The sequence below is a fragment of the Bubalus kerabau genome, chromosome 1 (genome assembly GCF_029407905.1).
Source record: "Bubalus kerabau isolate K-KA32 ecotype Philippines breed swamp buffalo chromosome 1, PCC_UOA_SB_1v2, whole genome shotgun sequence".
Taxonomy (NCBI): Eukaryota; Metazoa; Chordata; class Mammalia; order Artiodactyla; family Bovidae; genus Bubalus; species Bubalus kerabau.
In genome coordinates this window covers 24882239-24903080 of record NC_073624.1, presented here as the reverse complement: position 1 = coordinate 24903080, position 20842 = coordinate 24882239, and the positions used below count along the sequence as shown (strand labels likewise).

The 20842-nt window shown below is 46.4% G+C and overlaps 1 long non-coding RNA gene across 1 annotated transcript; it reads right to left on the bottom strand.

The window, feature by feature from the left end:
- Positions 1-2494: 2494 nt before the first annotated feature.
- Positions 2495-6215, bottom strand: LOC129641413 (uncharacterized). Its single transcript, XR_008709316.1, has 3 exons — positions 6182-6215; positions 3593-3825; positions 2495-3179 (listed from the first exon to the last, which is right to left on the bottom strand). It is a non-coding gene; the product is annotated as an uncharacterized LOC129641413 (long non-coding RNA).
- Positions 6216-20842: the final 14627 nt, after the last annotated feature.

Genomic DNA, 20842 nt, shown 5'->3' with positions numbered 1-20842 from the left:
GGGAAATCACAACACTCTCTCTTCTAGCCTCCTTTTCTCTTCTCCTGTGTACCCAGTCACTCAGTCTTGTCTCTTTGCAACCCCATGGACTGTAGACCGCCAGGCTCTTCTGTCCATGGGATTCTTCAGGCAAGAATATTGGGGTGGGTTGCCATTTTGTCCTCCAGGGGATCTTCCCAACCCAGGGATCAAATCCACATGCATCTCTTGAGTCTCCTGCATTGGCAGGCAGATTCTCTACCACTGTGCCACCTGGAAAGCTCTTATCAATAGCCAGCCCAGCGTCCATCCAGGACTGCGGTGAGGCACTCAGGGCACAAAATTTAAGGTGGCACTAACTCAGCCCTGAGAGTGGGCGCCTCCTTAAATGCTGAGCCCTGGGCACTTGCCCTGCCCCAGAATCCTTGCGGGTCTAGCTCTGTGGAAGGTGGGGGAGCCTGAGGAGAGGTCACTAGCTGATTAATTTTGCGATGCCCCCAAAGAAGACAGGGAGGGACCTAGTAGCTGAAATAATTTACTTGCTGATGGTCAGGAGAGCAAGGTTGAGGCCCTTAGAAATCAGTGAGAGAAAAAGCCTAAAGGGAGTCTAAGTGGAGTTCTGCTCCTCTGAGTGTTATCCAGCTTTGAGTGACCGGTGGCATTGTTGAGGGACAAGAAGGGAAGCCCACGTGACTGGAAATGAGAGGAGACAGAGACTCACAATAAGAGTGCTTGTTCCCAAGTTTGGAGAGGACCTGCATTCAGCCCCAAGGCCAGGAGGGATCACTTTCCATGAGAATGGGCCTGGGTTTGCCCAAGGACACAGTCCCTGCTGACCCCTCCCTCACCACCACCCCCTACGGCCGACCATCCCCACCAGGACCCCACCCTTCACTGCAGGACAGAACTGGTCACACAGGCAGCTCTCCCTAGTGTCCTGGTGCTCGGACCCTCTCACCAAGGCCCCCTCAGTGTTCAGGGCTGTAGAACCTCAGCCCAGGGGCTGCCCTTTTCTCTGCCCACCCTTCCTCACCAGCAAGATGGAAGGTGCCACCTGCCAACCCCCCCCCCGCCCCACCACCGCCCCTGACCTCCATTGAATGCCATTTAAGAAGCATGTGAGGAATTCCTTGGAGGTCCAGTGGTTAGAACTCCTCACTTCCACTGCAGGGGGCATGGGCCTGATCCTGGTCAGGGAACTAAGATCCCCCCATGCCACTCAGCAAGGTCAAAAGAAGAAGAAGGAGGAGGAGAAGCATCTGAGTTGGGGCAGGGCTGGGTGGGGGGAACCCACGGGAATTCTGTGTCCTCGGGTCAATTACACTCATGGAACAGCACGGATCACTGAACCTCAGCTTCTGCCAGCTTCCTGCTAACCGTGGCTTTTCCATCCAATTGCTAAACCATACAAGGAGCATCTGAGAGCCAACTACACAAGCATTGCAGGGAATGTAATAAACATTTGAGAAAGATGCTACTCAGTCTCTACCCCTGGAGGGAATCTCAATTTTTTTTTTTTTTTTTTTAGCCATTTAGCCACCGGGGATGATCTTCTGTATAACATGCTGGGGATTCATAAGAAAACTGCCTTGAACGAGCTCCAACCGGAGGTGAGACGGATATAATGAAACAAAAGTATGCATTGTAGAGAGTAGCATAGAAACTTATATACTAACATATGTAAAATAGATAGCCCAGTGGGAATTTGCTATATGACTCAGGGAACTCAAACCAAGGCTTTGTGACAACCTAGAGGGGTGGGATGGGGAGGGAGGTGGCTGGGAGGCTCAAGAGGAAGGGGACATACATAGGTATACCTATGGCTGACCCTATAGGGGTCATGTGTTGATGTGTGGCAGAAACCAACACAATATTGTAATTATCCTTCAATTAAAAATAAATAAATTGAGAAAAAAAATACAGCTTTGGAACACGAAGTGTGCATTGTGTTACATGCTATGCCGAAGAAACACACAGGGCCACGGCTGGGCACAAAAGGCCATAGCATGCAGAGTAGCCCTCCCAGGAGGTAGGGGAGGGGAGAGGCTTAAAGGATGAGTAAGCTTTTCAGGTGGAGAAGGAGGAGGATGAGTGAGGGGGAGGATATTTCAGGCTAAAGGGACAGAATCTGTAAAGGCACAAAGGTTGTGACAACCCTGCCCAGCAACGCAGCATGGGCACCAAGTGTGGGCAGCAGGCGATGAAGCCAGACAAGCTGACAGTGGCCAGAGGGCGAGTGGAGGGCCAGACTCATCCCGGAAGCAGACAGGCGCTGCAGCAGGAAGCAGGCGGCTCACCTGAGGGGGCGGGGACGGGCAGCCTCTGCTGGGGTCCTCAACGCAGTGACCAGGGTCCTTATAAGAAGAGGACAAGGGGACTTTCCTGGTGGCCCAGAGGTTGAGATTCCATGCTTCCACTGCAGGGGACATAGGTTTGATCGCTGATCGGGGAACTAAGGGGGCACCCCAGGTCATTCTAGTGGTAAAGAATTGGCCTGCCAATGCAGGAGACATAAGAGACATGGGTTCGATTCCTGGGTTGGGAAGATCCCCTGGAGGAGGGCATGGCAACCCACTCCAGTATTCTTGCCTGGAGAATCCCCATGGACAGAGAAGCCTGGCGGGCTGTGGTCCATGGGGTCGCAAAGAGTCGGACATGACTGAAGAGACTTAGCCCACATGCACAGGGAGCAAAGATCCCACTTGTGCCCTGGAGCAAAAAAAAAAAAAAGGAAGAGGACGTGGAGAGATACACAGGTACAGACGAGGCAGAGACAGGGAGGAGCCACGGTAAGGCAGAGGCTGGAGTTACTCTGCCACCTGCCAAGTAGCATCAAGGATGGACAACAGCCTCCAGAAGATTCTCCTTCAGTGCTCCAGGAGGAACCAGCCCCACCCACACCTGGACTTCAGACTTCCAGCCTCCCGAACAAACTTCTGTTGCTCTGGTCTGGCATCCTTTGTTACACAGCCCTGGGAAATGAAAACACTCTGGAATGAAGGTGACTGTGTATCATCCAGCAGGTTCTGTGAAATGCTGAGAGGAGCCGACCTGGCGCAGCAGGAGACACAGGCCTTTGTCTTGACATGGCCTTGGTTCCATCCTTCCACCTCCAGCAGGTCAAAGCGGAGAAGTGGTGAGTGCAGAGGGTAAACACGTGTGACTCAGGAGACACGACACTCGAGGTCCCAGGAGGCAGCCTGTTGGGGAACCTGAGCTTGCGGTCAGTGGGCTGGCCAACCTCCAGCCCTGCCTCTTGTGATCAAACCATTAAAAATGAAGGGGTTATAGCTCATACTTGCCTACCTTCTCTGGAACTGGATTTAATATTGGGCTCATATTCAGGGTCTTAATTCCAAGGTAAGTTATGAGCTGAAGCTGCCACATGAGACAGGTGTCACCAGTGACCCCAAAACTGGAGTGGAGAACCCTCTTAAGTGCCCAAACTGGTTCAGTGGCAAGAAACGTAATATAGCTGCCAGTCTCCTCTTCCAGCTCCCTCGCACCTGCCCAGTGGATCTGCCCTGACCTCCCTCTCTCCTTTCTCTGTCTCTGTCTCTCTCTCTGGCTGTGCTCAACCCAGGGCAGGGAGTCAGTGACCAGAGGGACTCACATAAGAATGAATTTCCATGACTTGACCCTTGGGGTCAGGAAGATCTGCTCTGAATCTTATAAACAGCTCCAGGATCTGTTTCCTCATCTGAACAAAGGGAGCTGATTTCACTGAATTCATGGTGTTGTCAGGAGCATCACATGGAGTTAGTGCGATGCATTGGCAATTCAGTAATGTGCACGCACTCACTCGTGGATATCCAGCCCTGAAGACAGGAAGGCAGCTTCCCGAGTCTGTGCATGAAAGACAAGCAAAACCGTGAAGCTAGCCAAATTGTCCTTCGGTATCTGGCCCTTGTCAGGTCTCTCCCTCATGTCCAGTTACCCAAACACTCATATTTCCCATATGCTGCTCAATCAGTGGCTAATTCCAAGGAAAACACAGACTTAAACCAGAGCGAAACTCCTGTGGAAAGACTCTGGGCTGGCATTGGGCAACACCCCAGGGGACCCCGCCAGCGGGGACACACACCCGTGGCACCTCTAAACCGCCCTGGCCCAAGGCGAGTGCAGAGCAAAACAAGACTGCTGTGGGGCTACCACTGCCTGCCATCCACTTCCTTATTTCCCTGGTGCTACCCCAAACCACAACTGCTTGAAGCATCTTTTCAAGAAAACGACAGGCGTGGCCTTGGGAGGGAACAGTGTAAATAGGCACGGACAAAGGTAAGCGTTGAGAAAAGAAGACGAAGTTAACGGAAAGTGGGAGAAGACCAAGCCGACCTCATTTTGGTAAAGATGAAGGCCCCAGGTATTTCTGGGGTGACTAGTCGGTTTCCCAGAACCAAGGCTTGTCTCGGGTCCCTTGAGGAAGATTTCTGGATTGAAACTTTAGGAAATTTTATTTTCTCATTGTAAAGAAATATGGCTCTCCTCCATGTTAATACTGTATGTATGTGATATTGTTGTTGTTCAGACGCTAAGTCTTGTCTGACTCTTTGCAACCCCACGAAATGCAGCACACCAGGCTCCCCTATCCTTCATTATCTCCCAGAGTTTGCTCAGATTCATATCCATTGAGTCAGCGATGCCATCCATCTATCTCATCCTCTGCTGCCCTCTTCTCTTTTTGCCTTCAATCTTTCCCAACATCAGGGTCTTTTCCAATGAGTTGGCTCTTCACAGCAGGTGGCCAAAGTATTGGAGCTTCAGCTTTGGCATCAGTCCTTACAACGAATACTCAGCCTTGATTTCCTTTAGGATTGACTGGTTTGATCTCTTTGCAGTCCAAGGGTCTCAAGAGTCTTCTCCAGCACCACAGTTCAAAAGCTTCAATTCTTTGGCACTCAGCCCTCTTTATGGTCCAACTCTCATATCCATACATGACTACCGGAAAAACCAAAACTTTGACTATATGGACCTTTGTAAACAAAGTGATGTCTCTGCTTTTTAATATGCTGTCTAGGTATATATGCACACTCTGCAATGTTGAACTATTAGTTAATAATTGGGGCTCAGGAAAACAGCATAGTATGTCTGGCCCATGATGCATACAATATCAGTGATTAGCAGCTCTAGGTGGGAATAAGCTTGATCAATAAGAGGACTGAAGTTCAGAAAGGCCAAAGGGCTCCCAATGCAGGGGGCCCAAGTTTGATTCCTGGTCAGAGAACCAGATTCCACACACCAGAAGTTAGAGTTTGCGTGCCACAACTAAAGATCTCACATGCCGCAGGGAAGATCGAAGATCCCATGTGCTTCAACTAAGACCCAACACAGTCAAATAAATAAAAATAAATATTAAAATTTAAAAAGAGGTCATGTGAGCACACAGCGAGGTGGTGAATCGACCTCAGAATGAAATGACCTTGCCAGCACTTTGATCCGGACTTCCAGCCTCAAGAAGCATGAGAAAATAGACCTCTGTTATTTAAGCTTCCCCATCAGCCGTGTTTTGTTAAGGCAACCCGAGCAGACTCGGACGACCAGTTCACTTTCTTTTCCACAATTGTGACACCTGGCATCCAGAGTTTAGTTTCCACAGCACTTGTGTCTTCTGTCTCATGTTTTATGTTTCCAGAAACTCTCCAGTGCAGATGTTATTATCCTCAATTTATGGATGAGGAAACTGAAGAGATCAAACAAGTCAATCCCAAGGGAAATCAATCCTGAATATTCACTGGAAGGACTGATGCTGAAGCTGAAGCTCCGATACTTTGGCCACCTGATGCAAAAAGCTGACTCATTGGAAACGACCCTGATGCTGGGAAAAACAGAGGGCAGGAGGAGAAGGGGACAACAGAGGATGAGATGGTTGGATGGCATCATGGACTCAATGGACATGAGTTTGAGAAAGCTCCAGCAAATAGTGAAGGACAGAGAAGCCTGTAGTCTATGGGGATGCAGAGAGTCAGACACAACGTAGGAAGAGAACAACAGACTGAGGTTTGGAGAGGCAAGTGGCCAGCACATCGGTCAACCTTCAGAATGTGGAGCCATGTCCACACACCCAGGCCCTCCTCACTCCACAGTCAGGCTGTTTTCAGGGAATCGCCTGCCTTGGCCCCCTCGGCCCATGTGTGGCTGACTCTCCAGGGACCTCAGGGCTGGGTCACCGCCATGTTTTCCCTGAGAGCCCTGGCGGCCTCACCCTGCTGAGTTCATATGCAGCTGGTCCTGCCCTGAGGCCTTAAACAGCTTGCTTTTTTTAGCTTTGGCAGGAGCTGTGGCTCCTCCCCTCCTCTCTCTTGCCCAGGTGAAAAGAACTGACAAATTGACTTCACTGGGGCCAGGCTGGCATCTCTTAGCAAACGCCTCCATTCACCGCTTGTTTTCCGTGATTCGGATTTGGTGCCCTTGCTGTGTTTCTATACATTCTGAGAGGCATACCTGAGTATTCATCAGGGACCTCATTTCCTAGCTGCAGCTCACCTGTAACTTTAAGGGCTCCTGGAACACACAGAGAAGGGGATGCTCCCGGCCCTGGGTTTCCTGTCCCCTCCCCTCTCCACTGATTCCACATCCTTCCCCGTTTTTCCTCTGTGTTCTGACCTCTTTGTTTTGTTTGTTTTCTGTTTTGTTTGTTTTCTTTCTTCTAATATTTATTTGACTGTGCTGGGTCTGCAACACACAGGATCTTTGATCTTCACTGCGGGGTCTTTAATTGTGGCATGCAAACTCTTAGTTGCAGCATATGGGATCTAGTTCCCCAACAAGGGATTGAACCCAGGCCCCCTGCATTGGGAGCGTGGGGTCTTAGCCACTGGACCACCGAGGTAGTCTCTGTTCTCTGTTTTAAGCTGACATCTGTTGAGAACCATGCGATGCCAGGCCCAGCATTAGTTGCTTTATAGGCCTTCTTTCGATCCTTTTTCCCTCCCAGGAAGAAGCTGATAAACACATTCTTGGCAAGAGATACCAGACAGATACGGTTTAATGGGTCATTTAGCCCTGGGACACTTTAGTGGAAACAGAACTTCCGCCAAAGCTGAGTCTGCCATTGTAAATACAAAAGTATTCGTCACCCAGTTAAGGAAGGCAGCGCGTGGTTTGGTTTAGTTTGATAGATGGGAGGTGCCTTCCTTTGAGACATTGAATCATGTTATGAGGTGCAGGGTCACCTGTTCCTCTTTTGCAAGGTTGTTCCCTTGGCAAGCATTGTTACAGGGAAGAATTGGTTTATTTTACTTTAACCTTTATTTCCCATTGCTTTCATTCATGAAAAGGGTACGGTCTATGCATAATGACCCACCTCAGGAAACCTGCTCTGAGATATTTGCAAGATTAATGGCCTTTTTACTTTAATTCCTCACCTCCTCCTCAATTCTGTTCTATAAAAGAACCTAGCATCCAGGCCCCAACAAGATGGTGATTTTCAGACATTAGTCTGCCATCTTATCTGTCTGCCAGCTTTCCAAATAAAGTCATTATTCCTTGCCTCAACACTTTGTCTGTAGACTTACTGTCAGAGCTAGCTTGGACTCAGTATTGATAGGGACAGAGTGAAGGACAAAGTAGGTAATTAAATAGTTAATCCCATTAGGGGACTGTGAGTAGAAAAATATGGGAGACCCCTGTAAGTTAATGATTACTCAAGAAAGCAGGCTTGCTTAGCAACAAAACCAGGCAACAGAAGCATGAGACATGCCCCCAAAACAATAAAACAATGGGTGCATGAGACCCACATCCTGCCCAGTGAGCTCAGTAAGTTAATGATCCCTAGGATACACTCTCTGAACACATAAAACACAATAATTTGTGGACCTAGATTGACCACCCAGGGACAAGAAAACTCCTCTGCCCAACCTGTAGGAGGAGCTGATGATGGAAGCATGATGTCTACTCAAGAAAGACAAAGAAGTTCTTTTCCCTCTCCCCACTTTTCCTTTGATTATAAAACTATAACACAGTAAATTCTCAGGGCAGGGCACCCTCCTCATCCATCAGCTTATAAGCCTCACAAGCATCCTATTCTAATTCAGTTCAGTTCATTTCAGTTCAGTCGATCAATCATGTCTCTTTCTGACCCTGTGGACTGCAGCACACCAGGCTTCCCTGTCCATCACCAACTCCTGGAGCTTACTCAAACTCATGTCCATCGAGTCAGTGATGCCATCCAACCATTTATCCTCTGTCATCCCCTTCTCCTCCTGCTTTCAATCTTTCCCAGCATCAGGGTCTTTTCCAATGAGTCAGTTCTTTGCATCAGGTGGCCAAAGTATTGGCGTTTTAGCTTCAGCATCAGTCCTTCCAGTGAATATTCAGGGCTGATTTCCTTTAGGATGGACTGGTTGGGTCTCCTTGCAATCCAAGGGACTCTCAAGAGTCTTCTCCAGCACCACAATTCAAAAGCATCAATTCTTTGGCACTCAGCTTTCTTTATAGTCCAACTCTTACATCTGTATATGACTACTGGAAAAATCATAGCTTTGACTAGACAGACCTTTGTTGGCAAAGTAATGTCTCTGCTTTGTAATATGCTGTCTAGGTTGGTCATAGCATTTCTTCCTAGGAGCAAGCATCTTTTAATTTCATGGCTGCAGTCACCATCTGCAGTGATTTTGGAGCCCAATAAAATAAAGTCTCGCACTGTTTCCATTGTTTTCCCATCTATTTGCCATAAAGTGATGGGACCAGATGCCATGATCTTAGTTTTCTAAATCTTGACTTTTAAGCCAACTTTTTCACTCTCCACTTTCACTTTCATCACTTTTAGTTCTTCTTCGCTTTCTGCCATAAGGATGGTGTCATCTGCATATCTGAGGTTTCTCCCAGAAATCTTGATTCTAGCTTGTGCTTCATCCAGCCTGGCATTTGCATGATGTACCTGCATATAAGTTAAATAAGCAGGGGTGACAATATACAGCCTTGATGTACTCCTTTCCTGATTTGGAACCAGTCTATTGTTCCATGTCCAGTTCTAACTGTTGCTTCTTGACCTGCATACAGATTTCTCAGGAGACAGGTCACATGGTGTGGTATTCCCATCTCTTTACGAATTTTCCACAGTTTGTTGTGATCCATGCAGTCAAAGGCTTTGGCATAGTCAATAAAGCAGAAGTAGATGTTTTTCTGGAACTCTCTTGCTTTTTCCATGATCCAACAGATGTTGGCAATTTAATCTCTGGTTCCTCTGCCTTTTCTAAATCCAGGTTGAACATCTGGAAGTTCACAGTTCACGTACTGTTGAAGCCTGGCTTGGAGAATTTTGAGCATTACTTTAGTAGCGTGTGAGATGAATGCAATTGTGTGGTAGTTTGAGCATTCTTTGGCATTGCCTTACTTTTGGGATTAGAATGAAAATTGACCTTTTCCAGTCCTGTGGCCACTGCTGAGTTTTCCAAATCTGCTGACATATTGAGTGCAGCACTTTCACAGCATCATCTTTCAGGATTTGAAATAGCTCAGCTGGAATTCCATCACCTCCATTTGTTTTGTTTGTAGTGATGCTTCCTAAGGCCCACTTGACTTCACATTCCAGGATGTCTGGCTCTAGGTGAGTGATCACACCATCGTGATTATCTGGGTCATGAAGATCTTTTTTGTATAGTTCTGTGTATTTTTGCCTCCTCTTCTTAATATCTTCTGCTTCTGCTAGGTCCCTACCATTTCTGTCCTTTATTGTGCCCATCTTTGCATGAAATGTTCCCTTGGTACCTCTAATTTTCTTGAAGAGATCTCTAGTCTTTCCCATTCTGTTGTTTTCCTCTATTTCTTTCCACTGATCACTGAGGAAGGCTTTTCTTATCTCTCCTTGCTATTCTTTGGAACTCTGCATTCAGATGGGCATATCTTTCCTTTTCTCCTTTGCTTTTAGCTTCTCTTCTTTTCTCAGCTATTTGTAAGTCCTCCTCAGACAACCATTTTGCCTCTTTGCATTTCTTTTTCTTGGGGATGGTCTTGATCACCGCATCTTGCACAACGTCATGAACCTCTGTCCAAAGTTCTTCAGGCACTGTGTCTATCAGATCTAATCCCTTGAATCTATTTGTCACTTCCACTGTATAATCGTAAGGGATTCGATTTAGGTCATACCTGAATGAACTTAGCCTCTTGCTGAATTATTTTCTGTGCTGAGACATAAAGGACTATGGTACCAGAGCTCTTTGAAGTCCCACTAAACAACATCTAATGGTTTCAGTATCATTACTCAGTTGACCAGAGAAGGCAATGGCCGCCCACTCCAGTACTCTTGCCTATAAAATCCCATGGATGGAGGAGCCTGGTAGGCTGCAGTCCATGGGGTCACGAAGAGTTGGACACGACTGAGCGAGCGACTTCACTTTCACTTTTCACTTTCATGCACTGGAGAAGGCAGTGGCAACCCACTCCAGTGTTCTTGCCTGGAGAATCCCAGGGACAGCAGAGCCTGGTGGGCTGCCGTCTATGGGGTTGCACAGAGTCGGACACGACTGAAGTGACTTAGCAGCAGCAGCAGCAGCAACTCAGTTGACAACACAATGGTACTTATTAAGCACCTTGTGTGTGAAGGGATTATATTACTCTTGCAACATGAAGATCTCTACACAAAGGAGGTGGCTGAACTTGAAACTGCAGAAAGTTCGTGAATGTTTCTTGGCGTCTTTCAGGGGAGATATTTCATGCCTTTCTGAGATTTTCAAGGACCTTCAAGTCGCTCTTGATTCAGAATGACTGCTTTACAGATTTGTTATAAGCCTTCAGATGTTAAGATGCTTTGTAAAAAGTACAAACACATGTAACTAATATGTTCTAATATTAGAAACATATGAACTAATATATAAACACTAGAAAAATGAAGTCCCTGTTCTCTATTGCCATCTGTCATGGAGGCATGCCATGACCTTGGGGAACAGAAGTACCCTCTCCCACTTTATTCTCCCCTCTGCTCAAGGAGCATCAATCTGTTGTCAAACAAAAGGACTGGTTATCCAAGCTACTCGATCTAAGGCACTTGACTGAGTTGGAAGGCCCAGAAACTGACTGATCTCTTCTTTAGCCTCATTCCTTTGCATGTGTGCGTGCTAAGTCACTTCAGTCATGTCCAACTCTGTGGGACCCTATGGACTGTAGCCCACCAGGCTCCTCTGTCCATGGGATTTCCCAGTCAGGAATACTGGAGTGGGTTGCCATGCCCTTCTCGAGGGGATCTTCCTGACCCAGGGATCAAATCCACATCTCTTGAGTCTCGTGCCTTGGCAGGCAGGTTCTTTACCACTACTGCCAAGCACTGGTACTCCTCAGAAATCACTGTTTAGTTTGTGTCCTTGGTAGACTGCCTTGAGTGAAAGGAGTCATCAAGCTAAGCGATTTTAAGTACATACACACAAATACACACACAGACACACTCACATCCACATTTATATTGTAATTTAAGTCAACAGACACCCTGCTTAGCCATTCGGTTCATTCATGCATGCATTTAATCAACATTTATTGTCTTATGTGGAACCAGGCTCTGGGGTTAAGGACAGAAGCAAGTAGGTCCCGGTCCTTAAGGCCTTCACAGTCTAATGAGAGATAGACACCTAAGCATATGATTTATGAGACAGTGGGTTAAATGCAAAGAAGTAGATAATCAGGAATTCAAAAGAAAGAGGGTGATTTCTCCTGGAGGGATGAAGGCAGGAAAGGCTTCACAGAAGTGATTTATGAGCTGAAATATAAAGGAATGAAAATGGGTCATTTGTAGAGACATGGATGGCCCTAGAGTCTGTCATACAGAGTGAAGTGAGTCAGAAAGAGAAAGACAAACATTAAATATTAACACACACATGTAGAATCTAGAAAAATGGTACAGATGAGCCTATTCACAGAGCAGGAACAGAGAGGCAGACATAGAAAATGGACATGTGGGCATGGAGGGGAAGTAGGGGAGGGGCGTGGACTTGAGACAGTAGCACTGACATAAAGCCACTGTGTAAAATAGACAGCTAGTGGAAGCTGCTGTGCAGCACAGGGAGCTCAGCTCGGTGCTCTGTGCTGACCTGGAGGGGTGGGGTGGGGCGGGTTGGAAGGGAGGTTCAACAGGGAGGGGACGTAAGCATGCGTATAGCTGATTCGTGTTGTTGTACAGCAGAAACTAACACAACATTGTAAAGCATTTATACTCCAATTAAAAAAATAGAAGTGACTTATGAGCTGAAGATGTAACAAAGAACACAGTGCGTGCTGCCCCTCCAGAGGGGCGTCTCCTCCTTGGAAACACTCACTCAGCACTAGCTAATCTAACACCCATGGGTGCTGAGCACTAAACGCCCAGTCTTCCACTCTGCAATGGCAGTAACACATAGTCAAAGCATCCAGGGGCCCTGCCCCCTTCCCCTGAGTGAGAAAAACAATTTGCGTTGCAAACATCTTGGCTGGGGTGGAGGGCACTTTACAGCATGTGTTCCCGAGCCTAAGCATTTTATAATCCAATTCAAGGCTACTCCCATCTCTGGCCAAGTGAAAGCCAGCCTTTGACATGAGCTGTGTCAGGAAGGCCCATCTAACCCCCAAATCTCCTGCCAGAAAGAACCCTGTCATCTGCCTGGAGGTGGACCATGAGCGTCAGTCAGAGTCTTAACTTTGAAATGCTAGTTTGCTGTGAAATGCCCCCTGCATTGGAATCACAGAGTCTTAACCACAGGACCCCAGGGAAGTCCCCTTCTCTCCTAATAGTTGCTAAATATTGTCCCCATTTGGAGCCTTCTCTGCCTACACCTGTGAAGTGCCAGCCATATCAGGGCACAGATGTCCCCAAACTCAGAACCCAGGCCTGCCTGCCCAGGCTTCTGGAAAGATGGAACAACACATGGAAGGGAGCTGTTTAGCTGGGGATCCTTCTGCTCAGCTCCTGAGCCCAGGCCAGCCTTCACAGCTTTGAGCGGGTGGCTTAACCCTTTCCTCCTCAGCTTCCCAGTCTGTAGGTTGGGGCTAACACCTCCTCCAGACTTCTAGATTTGTCCATCCACAGTGGTTGCCTGGAAACTCTGAGAGGTGCTGTGGGGACGAGGGGCGGAAAACCATCAGCCCTCAGGGGACTTCCAGTAAAGCTGGGAGATGCTTAGAGTAGTGCCCTGTTGGAGGAAGAACTTACACAGGGAGTGAGAAAGTGCTGGTATATGGCACCCACTCTTCCACTGGGGTTCTTTAAAGGTTGGGGGAATAGAGGTCTGGGGGAGTGACCCACAGGGGCTAAAAGAGTGAGGAGAGTCTCTCACAGATCTGAGACGTGAGCTGTGGACTTTGTCATTCAAGGCCCCATGTGGAATTGGGAGCAAGCATGGAGTGTTCCTGGACTAGAGGTTAGCATGGGTCCTGTCAGAGGTCAGTCATTTAAAACATAATCTTAGGACTTCCCTGGTGGTCCAGTGGTTAAGAATCCACCTGCCCATGCAGGGGACATGGGTTCAATCCCTGGTTGGGAGATACCCATGGTATGTGGTTGAGATCCCACATACCACAGGGCAACTAAGCCCACGTCTGAAACTACTAATCTTACGAGCTCTGGAGCCCATGCACCATAACCAAAGATATCTCATGACGCAACGAAGAACCAGTGTGCTGCCGCAACTAAGGCCCGACACAGCCAAATAAATATCAATAAATAAAAATAAAATGAAGCATAATCTTAGAACTTCAGCGTCCCCTAATTCAGTGGATGAGACACCACCAGGCTCATTCTTTGCCCAAGGTCCCCTTTGCAGCCACCGGAGTCCCCTGTTGCCAGCTGTTCCCAGAACTTCTAAGAACTGTGGGCTACACGGCCAACATGTGTCCCCAAAGACTATTTGAGAAACACAGCACCTGAAAGGCCACGGATACCCCAGCAGAGTAGCTAATCAGAGCTTCCTAGTGTTTTACACACCAAATAAACCAGAAAAAGCAAATAAACACTCCCAGTCTGGCCCATAGGAGAACAGATGAGGCAGTTATGAAAGATGGGGTGTGACTCTTCCAGTACAGCTGGGGAAAAAACTCTCTTTCAGAGAGAATCGTTACTTAGCTTGCTTGGTTTCCTGGGGGTGGGGTGGGGGTGGTAGGGAGGTTGGAGGACACATCAATTAATGATTAGTAATCGCAGGCATAAACAGTGGAAATGGGACCTATACCTCCTGGCTAAATTCTTTCTACCCAGTTACTTGTAGCTACTCATCTATCTCTATCAAATTGTACACTTTTCACTGGTGCCTAAATAAACAAGTGGAAAAAGTTAATTTCCTGGCAGGAAATTCCTGTGTAATTAGTCAGCAGCTTCAGCCCCTGCCCTGTCACTCACCAGCAACGTCACCTTTATCAGGGCCACCTCTCTCCATCCCTGAAACCGTCACCTTAAGCCAGGTCACTGTGTCCCTCTCCTGGGCCACACAGCTTCCTATTGATCTCTGTCTCTAGTTCTCTTCCCTCAAGTCTCTGCCACTCTGGAGATCTTCAGTATAGAGACCTTCCTAAATCCCAAATCTGGTCCACCCTCCCGTGTTTAAAATCTGCAACATCTCTTCATTTACTCTAGGATAAAATTCAAACAACCTTGCACAACTTACAAAGCCATGCTCTGGCCCTTGCTTACCATTCCAGACTCCTATCCCCCCTTCCCCATCTGGAGTCTGTGGGGTCACAAAGAGTCAGACAAGACTGAGTGACTGAGCACACACATGGCTAATTACAGAAAAAGAATACAGCCCAACAATAACCCGAGCTTGTCAACCTTCCTGTCAAACTAACACAGTAGAAAATTTCCTGTAGACATGTGACTTTACATCCACATTGTATATTTTGTGACTGAAATTAATTTATTCATTATATTCCATTTACTAGAAATCCATTTTGTCTTTACTTTGGGAGAGCATGAAGAGAGGAATTATTCCTTAGACTTTGGTGCATACTAAACTGTAGACTGGGGCTCTTCCTTGGTAGCTCAGTGGTAAAGAATCCCCCTGCCAAAGCAGGGGACATGGATTCAATCCCTAATCCAGGAAGATCTCACAGGCCAAGGAGCAACTAAGCTTGTGCATGCTTAATGGCTCAGTTGTGTTCAACTCTTTGAGACCCCATGGACTGCAGCCCACCAGGCTCTCTGTCCAGGGGATTCTCCAGGCAAGAATGCTAGAGTGGGTTGCCATGCCCTCCTCCCAGGGATCTTCACAACCCAGGGATTGAACCCAGGTCTCCCACCTTGCAGGTGGATTCTTTACCATCTGAGCCACCAGGGAAGCCCAAGAATAGTAGAGTGGGTAGCCTATCCCTTCTCCAGAGGATCTTCTCAACCCAGGAATCAAACCAAGGTCTCCTGCATTGCAGGCGGATTCTTCACCAGCTGAGCTACCAGGAAAGCCCAACTAAACTCATGCGCCACAACTACTGAGCCTGTGCTCTCGAGCCCAGGAGCTACAGGTATTGAGCCAACGAACCCTAGAGACCCTGCTCAGCAACAAAGACCCAGCGCAACCATAAATAAATAAACATTATCAACAGGAAGACTGGACTAGCCACTCGCAAAAGTGAATCTTGTTCAGCCTCATATCTCCATGCTGATAAAAGCACTTGGTATGAGGAGTCTGCTGAATGATGATGAGGCTGCTGATTAAGGATGAGCTGAATGAATGAATGAAGGAGGGGGTTAACTCACAATACAAAGTGCAAGAACTAGGCTGTGTTTTACCTAGAATACCTCACTTACTTCTCACAACCATCTGTGATACAGGCTATGTAGCTACTTCCGATTGAAACCACTCTCTAGCATTCAAACGTTGTTTCTTTCTCTTTCGCCAGGGAGCGAACCCAGACCTTCGGCCGGGAAAGTGCAGAGCCCTAACCACTGAACCACCAGGGCATTCCCTCAACACCTTGCTTCTCATTACTTGTGTCATGGAGTCAGGGCTGATCTTTCACAGAAAGGAAAATTGTGGTATCATTTAATTGGCTAGAGAGAAGACTTTCACTGCCACACAGAATTTATCTTCCAATCGTTACAGAAATATGTAAATAAACTTTGAAAGGTACGATAAGCTGGTGAAGGCAATCTAGCTGAGATAACTGTTGAACAACAGGAACAGAACGAGGGCCAGGTACGCAGATGCCTTCAAGACCATAACTGAATATTTGCAATTCATGGATGAAAGGAATCCTAGTTTGGGAGATCAAACAAGATGTCAGGAGACAAAGAACCTCTGTTGTAAAAGAGAAGGCTCTGCATGTTAGCTCCCTGTCAAAGAGATGTATGTATATCAACCTAGGTCCCATTAGGAGGCAAAAACCGATGTCAACAGGAAATGTTTAACATAAAGAATTATGGGAACTTCCTGATGGTTCAGTGGTTAAGTCTCCGCACTGCCAACACAGAGTGTGCAAATTCAATCCCTGGTCGGGAAACTAAGAATCCCACGTGCTGTGCATCATGGCCAGAAGATTAAAAAAAAAAAAAAAAAAAGAATTATGAAGCTATGACAGGAGTGCAACTATAAGTTGTCAAAAGACGTCTAGAGTGTACTTCAAGGCTGAAGCAGAATACCCAAGGAAAGACAAAGGTGGAGGGGAGCTCCCCGCCAAAGGCTGGGCTTCTGCTCTCGTTGGAGAAGCTGTGTTTGCAGCCCACTGGGTGAAGTTCACCAGGCTGATCAGGCCAGAGTTGGTCCACAACTGCTGGGCAGGCAGGAAACAACTCCCCAGGGTGCTGGCCTGCTGAGGCTGGTGGACAGGAGGGCAGAGGGGCTTTGGGCACCACTGCAGGCCTGGAGTGAGCAGAACCACGTAGGGAGGGCTGCAGGAAGGCAGTCACTGGGCTGGAAGTTCTCCAAGAGACCAGATGTTCTGGGAACACTGCTGAGGCCCAGCACCGCTGTGTTCACAGACCTGCACCACTGACCATCCATGCAACAAGAGACAGAAAGGAGGGAATTCCCTGGAGAACCAGGGAATTAGGATTCTGTGCTCTCACTACAAAGGGCCCAGGTTCAATCCCTGGTCTGGGAACTAAGATCCTGCACGCTGCAACTAAGAGTCTGAATGTGAAACTAAAAAGATCCCATGTGGCAAGAAGATCCTGCGTGCCACAACTAAGACCAGACACAGCCAACCAAATAAAATAGATAAATAAATATTTTTAAATAAAAAATAAAATTTTAATTAAAATAAAAAGAAGAGCAGATGCCACGGTGCACTTAGAAACTAACTGCTCAGGACCCAGAAACAGAAATCATTATCATCATTAGTATTTACCGGTGTCTATTCTTGGGATTCCCTGTGGCTCAGACGGTGAAGAATCTGCCTGCAATGCAGGACACCGGAGTTCGATCCATGGATAGGCAAATGGCACACCACCCCAGTATTCTTGCCTGGAGAATCCCATGGACAGAGGAGCCTGGCAGGCTACAGTCTATGGGGTCATCATTAATATTTATTGGTGTCTATTTTTGGTTAGTTGTTGTTGTTTAGTTGCTAAGTCGTGTCCGACTCTTTGGGATTGTAGCCTGCCAGGCTCCTCTGTCCATGGGATTTCCCAGGCAAGAATACGGAGTGGGTTGCCATTTTCTTTTTCAGAGGATCTTCCCAACCCAGGGATCAAACCCACATCTCCTGCATTGGCAGGTGAATTCTTAGCCACTGTACCACCAGGGAAGTCCAGCCACCCCCATTTTATAAGAAAGAAAGGCACAGCAGTGCACAGAGCTTAAACACCCAGTGTGACATAACTCACACGTAGCACAGCCGTGTCACTGAAGCAAGGAGGATGCGTGGTTTCTGTCACCACCTTAGGTCCGCACAGGACTCCGTTCACCTTCTCTCACATGTAGCGGTGTGTGGCCCAGAGCAGTTGAGGTTGTGTTCTGCTCCACCTTGCTAGAGGTTTAAGGCAACTCACCTGAATTCTCCCCTTGCTGTTTCCTAATTTGAAAAACAAGAGGTGAAAAGAAGGGACTGTCATCAGAAATCGTCAGTTCCACAGTGCAGAAGTGAGCCAAAGCTGCTCTCCATATTTACCTCTCAACCATCGGGGTGGGCTCAGACAGGCTCTGGTGCCATCTATTTCCGGAATTTCCCAGCCTCCATAATCCCACTGCATCCCCTGCAGCTAGTGACTTGGTTTAGTGCTCTGCTTTGGCATCTGATAAAAGTTAAATCTGAAAACTTTAATGCGGCCTCATTGTATTTATTTTGGCTTCTAACTTACAAAGGAGAGGCTCATTTTATTTTTCCAAAGTCAGGTGATGATAGAGGAAAATGAGCCAGGCCACTCCAAGCTGAATTGACAGAGAGCTGGAGGCGGAGATGAATGAGTAGTATTAGCACCCACTTAGGCCGCTGTTCCAAAGGAAGGTGGGAGGGTCACGCACCATTTAACATGGCGACAGTTAAATGGGCTCAGGTTCAACATCAGCCAAACCTATCCTGACTCACAAGGTGTGGCAAAAGAAGATGCTGCCTACAGGACAAACTGCGTTGAAAATAACAATATGAATTCAGAATTTTTTCCTCTTTAAAAAATATGCAAGGAAAGGCAAACTGATAGGAACAGAAGACAAGTGACCATAAGGAAATCTATGGGGGTTGTAAGTGTTCTAAAACTGACTTATGGTATGGCTACACCAATTACCAGAGTAGAAAGGAGAAGGATAAAATAGGGCAGGAGGTGGAGGGAGGGGAAGGGGTGTCTGGAACAGAGCCAAATCAGCCTAAGCTCCTAAATCTGCTAATCAACAAAAGTTAAATGTCCCAAACCATTAGGAAATGGATCAAATAACTCACCCACTTCTAACTAGGGCTTCCCTGGTGGCTCAGATGGTAAAGAATCTGCCTGCAATGCAAGAGACCCAGGTTCAATTCCTGGGTTGGGAAGATCCCCTGGAGAAGGAAATGGCAACCCAGTCCAGTATTCTTGCCTGGAGAATTCCACAGACAGAGGAGCCTGGTGGGCTACAGTCTATGGGGTCACAAAGAGTCGGACATGACTGAGCGACTAACTTTCACTTTCCTATAACTAACAATACGCCATTTGGGAGACATTTGCCTCTATAGTTTTTCATCTCTCTTTGATATAGCCAATTATCCCTGCATCCACTGTATTATAGTAACTTGTATAATTATCTTTTTACTCTCACTAGGCTGTAATCCTCTTAAGTGTAAGCACTGGGAGTAACTGGGTTTTATTATTATTATTAATTTGGCCGTGCTGGATCTTAATTGCAAAGGATCATTAATCTTTGTTGCAGTGCAGGATCTTTAGTTGCAGCATTAGAACTCTGAGTAGCAGCATGTGGTATTTATAATCATTCCCTGACCAGGGATTAAACCCGAACCCCCTGCATTAGGAGCACAGAGTCTAAGTTACTGGGACCACTAGGGAAATCTCAGGATTAATTATGTATGTACTCCACAGTGCCTAGGTAACTGAAAATATTCATTCAATAAGTTATATTAATATTTACATATCACTTATTTTATTTGTTTATAGGTAAATATATTCACATTGTTCAAAACTCAAAAGTTACTTACTTAAGGGCATACATATATAATGAAGCGTTCCCTTTCCTCATCACCCCCAGATGTACTGGCAACAAATGTCCTCAGTGTTTGACTACGAAAGTCTTTATTTCTCCATTTTTAAAAATAATTGTATTCATTTATTTATTTTTGACTGCGCAGGGATGCTCTCTAGGTGCTAGCTGGAATACGAAGCTTCTCATTGAAGCAGCTTCTCTCGTGGAGCATGGGCTCTAGGGTGTACAGGCTTCTGCAGTCGCATCACGTGGGCTCAATAGCTGCAGTTTCCTGGCTCGAGAGCAGCAGCTCAGTAGCTGTGGTGCACAGCTATTTCATTGCTCTGCAGCATGTGGGGTCTTTTCAGGCCAGGGATCGAACCTGTGTCCCCAGCATGGGCAGGCAGATTCTTAACCACTGGACCACAGGGAAGCCCCTATAATCAAACTTCTAAAAGCTGAAGACAAAGTTGAAAGCATCAAGAGAAACGTGAATCATCACATACAGTAAGATTAGCATTATTATTGATCCTCAGTAAAATAAGATGATCAGTATAGTTCTCATCAGAAACTCTGGAGGCCAGAACACAGTCGACTGATATTCATATTCAAAATGCTAAAACAACAACGACAAAGCTGTCAACTATGAATCCTATATGTGGCAACTGTCCTTCAAAAGTGAGGGAGAAACGGAGACATTCCCAGATAAACAATAGCTAAGGGACTTTGTGGCCAGTAGATCTGCTCTGCAAGAAATCTTTAAGAGACTCCTGTAAGGTGAAATGAAAGGACTCTAGATAGTAGCTAGAAGCCATACGGAGAAATAAGGACACCAATGAAAGTAAATACATGGAAAATTATAAAAGCTAGTACTATTATAACAATGTTTTGTAATTGTACTTTTTATTTTCTACATGAGCTGAGACTAATACATTTAAAGAAAAAAATTGTGTAAAAGCTATTATTGCTATAACTTTGGTTTGTAACTTCAAATCTTGCTTTCTACATAATTTAAGAAACACATGCATTTTAAAGAATTATTAGCTCATGCTTTGGGGCACACAACATATAAAGGTGTAATTTTGTGACATCAGCAACAGAAAGGACTGGGGACAGAACTGTAAAGAAGCAGAAGTTTTTATGTTATTGAAATTAAGCTGGTATAAATTCAATTTAGAGTGTTATAACTGCAGAATTTTAAGTGTAATCCCCATGGTAATCAAAAAGACAATAGCTAAAAGGAAACGAGAAGGGAAAGTAAACACTTCACTACAAAAAATCAACAAAGCACAAAAGAAGACAGCAATCGGGAAATAAGGGACAAAAAAAAACCCCTAAAGCATACTGAAAACAAACAACAAAATAACAGAAGT